The sequence below is a fragment of the Triticum urartu genome, chromosome 1 (genome assembly GCF_003073215.2).
Source record: "Triticum urartu cultivar G1812 chromosome 1, Tu2.1, whole genome shotgun sequence".
NCBI lineage: Eukaryota > Viridiplantae > Streptophyta > Magnoliopsida > Poales > Poaceae > Triticum > Triticum urartu.
The window spans coordinates 382982968-382991559 of NC_053022.1; positions in this window are offsets into that span (position 1 = coordinate 382982968).

The window sequence follows — 8592 nt, forward strand, 5'->3', positions numbered from 1 at the left end:
TCACTCTGAAATTCTTTGAACTTTTCAAATGTTTCAGACTTACGTTTCATTAAGTAGATATACCCATATCTGCTCAAATCATCTGTGAAGGTCAGAAAATAACGATACCCGCCGTGAGCCTCAACACTCATCGGACCGCATACATCAGCATATATTATTTCCAATAAGTCAGTGGCTCGCTCCATTGTTCCGGAGAACGGAGTTTTAGTCATCTTTCCCATGAGGCATGATTCGCAAGCATCAAGTGATTCATAATCAAGTTATTCCAAAAGCCCATCAGCATGAAGTTTCTTCATGCGTTTCACACCAATATGACCCACACGGCAGTGCCACAAATAAGTTGCGCTATCATTATTAACTTTGCATCTTTTGGCTTCAATATTATGAATATGTGTATCACTACGATCGAGATTCAACAAAAATAGACCACTCATCAAGGGTGCATGACCATAAAAGATATTACTCATATAAATATAACAACCATTATTCTCATATTTAAATGAATAACCATCTCGCATCAAACAAGATCCAGATATAATGTTCATGCTCAACGCTGGCACCAAATAACAATTATTTAGGTCTAAAACTAACCCCGAAGGTAGATGTAGAGGTAGTGTGCCGACGACGACCACTTTGACCTTGGAGCCATTTCCGACGCGCATCATCACCTCGTCCTTAGCCAATCTTCATTTAATCTGTCGCCCCTGTTTCGAGTTGCAAATATGAGCAACTGAACCAATATCAAATACCCAGGGGCTACTATGAGCATTAGTAAGCTACACATCAATAACATGTATATCAAATATACCTTTCACTTGGCCATCCTTCTTATCCACCAAATACTTGGGGCAGTTCCGCTTCCAGTGACCAGTCCCTTTACAGTAGAAGCACTTAGTTTCAGGCTTAGGTCCACACTTGGGCTTCTTCCCAATAGCAGCAACTTGCTAGCTATTCTTCTTGAAATTTCACTTCTTACCTTTGCCCTTTTTCTTAAAACTAATGGTCTTGTTAACTGTCAACACTTGATGCTCCTTCTTGATTTCTACCTTCGCAGCCCTAAGCATTGCGAAGAGCTCGGGAATTGTCTTTTCCATCCATTGCATATTATAGTTCACCATGAAGCCTTTATAGCTTGGTGGCAGTGTGTAACGCCCCGAGACCGATGTGCCAGGTGTCGTCCGGTTATTCGCTGTTGTTGCCTTGTCATTGCTTGCATGTCATGCATTTCATATCATGTCATCATGTGCATTTCATTTGCAAACATGTTCGTCTCATGCATCCGAGCATTTTCCCCGTTGTCCGTTTTGCAATCCGGCGCTCCTATGTCACCCGGTGTCCCTTTCTAACTCTTTTCGTGTGTGAGTGTTAAACGTTCTCGGATTGGACCGAGACTTGTCATGCGGCCTTGGTTTACTACCGGTAGACCGCTTGTCAAGTTTCGAGCCATTTGGACTTCGTTTGATACTACAACGGTTAACCGAGGGACCGAAAAGGCCTCGTGTGTGTTGCAGCCCAACACCCCTCCAATTTGGCCCAAAACCCACCTAAAACTCCTCCATCATCTCGGTCGTTCGATCACGATCGCGTGGCCAAAAACCGCACCTCATTTGGAGCTTCCTAGCTCCCTCTACCTATAAATATGTGATCCCCTCCCAAAAATTCGCGGATGAAACCCTAGCCTTCCTCTACCTCGCGCCCGGACAAAAACCCCCGCGCCGCCACACATGTCCGCGCCGCCCTCCTCAGCAAATCCCCTGCCGCCACGTCATCCCGCCGCCCTCTCTCTCCTCCCGCACCGCGCCCGGCCCGCTCGGCCTGGGGCCGACCCCCGCAGCCCATCGCGCCAGCGCCGCCGCTCGCATCCTGCGCCTCCTCACCGTAGTGCTCCGCCGCCCACACCGCGCCTCCTCGCCGAGCCGCCTCCGCCGCCTGCTCGCCGATGACGAGCCGCGCGCCATCGCCGCCCTGTTGCAGCTCCAGCCCGCGCCGCAGCCGGCCATCGCCGCCGCCTTCGCGCGCGCCTTCCGTGGACGCCGCTCCGGCACCGCCGTCGTCGGATCCGGCCGCCCCGAGCTCTCCGGTGCCTCCTTCCACCCCGTCGGCAAGTCCGACGACACCCTCCTCAGGCGAATAGGGATTCCGATGAACCTCGAAGAGCGCGCCGCCTCAGATCTAGATCCGGACGAAACCCTAGGGTTGACTTTTCCCTCTCTCTCTCTCTCCATAATTTTTGGGCATTTTCATCATGTCATAACTCTGTCATCGTAGCTCCGTTTCGTGCGTGTAGCATATCTAAATGTTCGTATCAACGAGTGCATCATTTCATCTCATTGCATTATTTTCATTTGAGCTCATCTTGATGTCGGAAATGCTGTTGGAAGAGGGCTATGTGAGGAAAGTTGCAGATCTGTTTCAGCAAATGGTCTTTTGTCATTTTTGCCATGATTAATGTGTGCATGCTATGATCCTGAGCTCTACATGTGTTTTGTTATATGCCATGCCATCTTTACAGGGGTGTATGCCATGTATCTTTGTGATCTTTGTGGTGACTAGCACAAGCATGCAAAGTAGCTTACTCAGTGATGCTGATTTCAGGGACTTAGAATTTCACTAAGTCCTTGTCCTGTTATTGTTTTATGCCATATGTTCATGCTGTTTCCTAGTGATCCGTGCCTCTTTTAAGGATGATCGGTAAGGATGTTTTGTTAATATTGTGGTGCTCTATCCATCCATGTCTTTGTTTGCATTTATGAAGCACCCTAGCTTGAGTCAATTAAGGTCTACTTTTGCTATAAAATGTTCCTGGCAGATTGTTAACATGTTTAGCGATTTTGCCGAGGTTGTTGCTATTGATCCGTGCATGCTATGTTGTTGTTCTTGCCATGTCTAGCTTCTATGTCATGTCTTCTTGATGTGTGTATGCTTAGTTTGTCATGCCATGCTCTGTAGTGAGTGCATCGAGCTCGTAAACATGCCTACCTGTTAATCTGTTTTGCATGCTCCAGTTTTTCACTAAGTCTGAATCTGTTTATGTTTTTGCCATGTTCAAATGCTTGCAATTGTATTTTATGCTCCCTTTTGGCTCAAGGTCACTAATGCACTTTTGTTATATTCTTAGAGTAGCTTCATGCCATGCCTTTCTTTGCCTTGATATGTTCCTTGTAGCATGTAGTTTTCATGCTCTAAAGATTGCTTCCTGCTGATAAATTCCAGACTTGTGTTAATTTCACTAAGTCTGAAACCTGTTATCATTTGCACTTTTGCCATGCTTGTTTGAACCTGGTAATGGATGAATTAGCCGTAGCTCAATGTTCATCTTTTGTCAAGCATCATGAGTGGATCCCTGCCATGTATTTTGTTGCTATGTTTGAGTGTTGTAGCATATTTAACTTGATGCATTTAGAAGGCTACTTGCTGTTTATCGCAGACCGGTGCCATATTTGTTTTGCTTGCCATTTCCAAACCGTGCATCCGATTCCGGTGATATTTATATCGATTTCAACCGAAATCACCATGTTCCTGGCAGATTGTTAACATGTTTAGCGATTTTGCCGAGGTTGTTGCTATTGATCCGTGCATGCTATGTTGTTGTTCTTGCCATGTCTAGCTTCTATGTCATGTCTTCTTGATGTGTGTATGCTTAGTTTGTCATGCCATGCTCTGTAGTGAGTGCATCGAGCTCGTAAACATGCCTACCTGTTAATCTGTTTTGCATGCTCCAGTTTTTCACTAAGTCTGAATCTGTTTATGTTTTTGCCATGTTCAAATGCTTGCAATTGTATTTTATGCTCCCTTTTGGCTCAAGGTCACTAATGCACTTTTGTTATATTCTTAGAGTAGCTTCATGCCATGCCTTTCTTTGCCTTGATATGTTCCTGTAGCATGTAGTTTTCATGCTCTAAAGATTGCTTCCTGCTGATAAATTCCAGACTTGTGTTAATTTCACTAAGTCTGAAACCTGTTATCATTTGCACTTTTGCCATGCTTGTTTGAACCTGGTAATGGATGAATTAGCCGTAGCTCAATGTTCATCTTTTGTCAAGCATCATGAGTGGATCCCTGCCATGTATTTTGTTGCTATGTTTGAGTGTTGTAGCATATTTAACTTGATGCATTTAGAAGGCTACTTGCTGTTTATCGCAGACCGGTGCCATATTTGTTTTGCTTGCCATTTCCAAACCGTGCATCCGATTCCGGTGATATTTATATCGATTTCAACCGAAATCACCTCCCCTTTCCAGTGGCACTCATGGATTTACATGTTGAGGCCAGGTTCAGTCATTCCTTTCCAAATCATGCATATGCACCGCATACCGCATCTCGCATATCATGCCATGTTCATCTGTTGGTTGTTTACTATGTTGTGTCCTTCTTTCCGGTGTTGCTTCTTTGGGTTGGTTCCAATTACATCGCATTGTGAGGAACCGTTCGACTACGTCCGTTTGTCTTCTTCGTGGACTCGTTCTTCTTCCTTGCGGGATTTTAGGCAAGACGACCATACCCTCGAAATCACTTCTATATTTGCTTGCTAGTTGCTCGCTCTTTTGCTATGCCTATGCTATGATGCCTACCACTTGCTTATCATGCCTCCCATATGGTTAAGCCAAGCCTCTAACCACCTTGTCCTAGCAAACCGTTGTTTGGCTATGTTATCGCTTTGCTCAGCCCCTCTTATAGCGTTGTTAGTTGCAGGTGAAGATTGGAGTTTGTTCCATGTTGGAACATGGATATTTTGTTGGGATATCACAATATCTCTTATTTAATTAATGCATCTATATACTTGGTAAAGGGTGGAAGCCTCGGCCTTATGCCTGGTGTTTTGTTCCACTCTTGCAACCCTAGTTTCCGTCATATCGGTGTTATGTCCCCGGATTTTGCGTTCCTTACACGGTTGGGTTATAATGGGAACCCCTTGACAGTTTGCCTTGAATAAAACTCCTCCAGCAATGCCCAACATTGGTTTTACCATTCGCCACCTAGCCTTTTCTTTCCCTTGTGTTCTGCAGACTCAAGGGTCATCTTTATTTAAACCCCCCTGGCCAGTGCTCCTCCGAGTGTTGGTCCGAACTGGGCAGCTTGCGGGGCCACCTCGGGGCAACTTGAGGGCTGGTTTTACTCGTAGCTTGACCTATCTGAGTGTGCCCTGAGAACGAGATATGTCCAGTTCCTATCGGGATTTGTCGGCACATTCGGGCGGTGTTGCTGGACTTGTTTTACCATTGTCGAGGATGTCTTGTAACCGGAATGTCGAGCCTGATCGGATTGTCTTGGGAGAAGGAATATCCTTCGTTGACCATGAGAGCTTGTGATGGGCTAAGTTGGGACCCCCTGCAGGGATTTGAACTTTCAAAAGCCGTGCCCGCGGTTATGAACAGATGAGAATTTGTTAATGTCCGGTTGTAGAAAACCTGAAGTTGATCTTAATTAAAATACATCAACCGCGTGTGTAGCCGTGATGGTCTCTTCTCGGCGGAGTCCGGGAAGTGAACACGGTGTTGGGGTAATGCTTGACGTAGGTTGTTCTAGGATCACTTCTTGATCATAGTTGTTCGACCGTGCTTTTGCCTTCTCTTCTCGCTCTCATTTGCGTATGTTAGCCACCATATATGCTAGTCGCTTGCTGCAGCTCCACCTCATACATTTTACCCTACCTATAAGCTAAAATAGTCTTGATTGCGAGGGTGCGAGATTGCTGAGTCCCCGTGACTCACAGATACTTCCAAAACCAGTTTGCAGGTGCCGATGATAGCATGCAGATGACGCAACCAAGCTCAAGGAGGAGCTCGATGAAGATCTTGTCCATTGTGTTGTTTCGTTTCAGTCGATCAGTAGTGGAGCCCAGTTGGGATGATCGGGGATCTGTGTAGCATTTGGGGTGGTCTTTCTTTATTTTGGTTCCGTAGTCGGACCTTGAGTGTATTTGGATGATGTAATGATTTATTCATGTAATTTTGGAAGTGGCGATTGTAAGCCAACTATGTATCTCTTTCCCTTTATGTATTACATGGGTTGTTTGCGAAGATTACCTCACTTGCGACATTGCTTTCAATGCGGTTATGCCTCTAAGTCGTGCTTCGACACATGGGAGATATAGCCGCATCAAGGGCGTTACAAGTTGGTAATCAGAGCCTTCCCCAACTTTAGGAGCCCCCTGCTTGATCGAATCGTTGGCGTTGTTGAGTCTAGAAAAATGTTTTGAGTCATTTAGGATTATATATATATCGGAGAGTTAGGAACTCTTTTTACTCCTCAGTCCCTTCGTCGCTCTGGTGAGGCATCTTGACATAGAGTTTTGACTCTTCTCTTCTCAAATTTCACTAAAAAAATTAGGATCACGCGGGTATCTTGGAATCGTTCTGATGGTTTTGTGACAAGAACATTGTTCTTGGTGCCTCCTGTCATTTAGGGGTTGTGGAAGTGTCCCGGGGAGTTGAGCTCCGAGGTGTTGTCGTCACAATTTTATCGTTACAGTTCTGGAATACCTGAGTTTCGCCAACATCGAAAATCTCTTTTATGCAGTTGTTGGTGAGATAACCTCGACGCCACCCAGTACTGGGGCGGGAGTTCGGGAGTATTGCCATAACTCGTATAACGGATGCTTTTCGAAGGTTGAGGTAAACGATTTCCGAAGATTTCTTGGTTATGTGTTGAAGGATGGATACAGCTGGATGTAGGATTTGTTAGTTTTGGGTGAGATATTATGCTTCCCCTGTATCCCCAACACCTGATTGCATAACCGGAAAATTTTGGGAGTTTATAAGTGGGAATTCAAGTAGCTCTTAAGATATCTTTCCGACAGGTGTATGATATGAAATTGGGGTTCGACGTCTAGTGGTCTGCCTATCCACGGTTGGTTTTACAGTGGTCTCATTGTGTCTTAAAGAGTCCTTGGCTATGCCGACTCGGGGACGCTTCGTATGTCATGTGCACTGCCTTGTACATGATGGTGCTGTACGATCGAGCCCGTGTAGGCCCCACCACAAAAACTTCGGATGAAATCTCTATCATATGTTTGTTCCGACTTATTCTGCAAGCCAATCCTTTGTTTTGTTTTGAGTTGTGGTACTCGAGTTGCTTCGAAGTCAAGTGTTGATTCCATACCTTTCCTAAACGGTGTTCTCATACTCCGATGTGAATACTAATCCTTCATGATAGTCAAGATTGTTATGCCAATCTTGTTCAACCCGTGTGTCTCTCTTCAAGTGGATCTGATCACGTCAACATTCGCAAGATCAAGTATCAGTTTTCTTCTGAACGGTGTTTGTTTCATCCATCTCCATGTTGCCTTTGTTTTTCCCGCCCTCCCTCCCTTGCTTTTCTCCGAGGACTCAGATTTCTTAATCAAGTATCCAGCTTATTGATGTGAAGTATCTCCATTCTTTTCTGTCAATATTCTTACCCGGTGGTTCTCATGAAGATGTTCTACTAGTTCAGCATTTCTCGTTTCTTTTTCTTCTCCGGTGGTTTCAATTCAAGCGTTATTGATCATATCTTTTTCCTCGTTTCAAATACCTTCTCATGCCAGTGCTCCTTATATTCATTCATTTCTCTCTATTCAATTGTTCCGGGGTGCTGAAGATATCTCGAAGATTCGTGTTTCCACTCTGCTTTCATTCAAACTCTTTCGAGAATGTTATCTCATTCAAGTCATTTAACTCAACCGACACAATCTATCTTTTAAATCATTCAACGGTGTTTCTTTTGAGTGGGCCCTAACCCACAGGTCTTTTCCTAGGATCTTACCTGACTCTTCTTATTTTCCCGGAGCTATCCTCAAATTTCTTTTCGAAGTTTGACGTAAGAATGATTTATCATCAGTCAATTACCTTTCTCCAAGATCTTTCAAATTCTTATCACTATTGGCTCAACCTTTAAATTCATCATTCCAGAGTATCTCAACAATTCACTGTGGTGTTCCTCGTCGTCATTCTCAGATTTTGAAGACCGAAGAAGAGTTTTTCCTCCATATCCTATCCATTCTCTCAAAGATTCGTGATTCTAGTTTGAGGCCATCCTCTCATAATTATTTTCGATTGTGAGATATTCTTTTCACCCATCCGGAGTAATTCAGGAGTCTTTTCCAGTTTGATTCTTCGGAGCCATTATCTCAGAATTATCCATTCTCAGCTTTCAGTTCTCGTTATCTAAATCTTACCGGTGCATCATTCAAATTTCTCTAATCAGCTCGGGATCTCTTCGTTCACTTGTATCTAAATTCTCTCAAGCATCTTCATTCGTTTTCCAATTCTACCCGGTGATTTGTGCCTTTGCTACTCTCATTTCCAATTCTTACGGTGGTTCGTTCAAGAGTTCTCTTCCTTGGCTATCATATCAATTCATTCGTGCTTTCCAAATGCTAACGGTGGTTCGTTGAAGACCTTATCAAGTCTACACTATATCTCTCTTAGTCCTTCCTACGAGAATAAGTAGTATGCCAAATCCTTTGGTTGTCATCAATTTAATTGATCAAGGATAAGCATAATGTAATTATTATTCTTGTTTCATCGAAGTGAGTAATTCCTTGTTCCGGAGGTTCTTCAAATTCTCTATTTTAATTATTTCATCTTTCTTTTCCGGAGTTTCGAGTTTTCC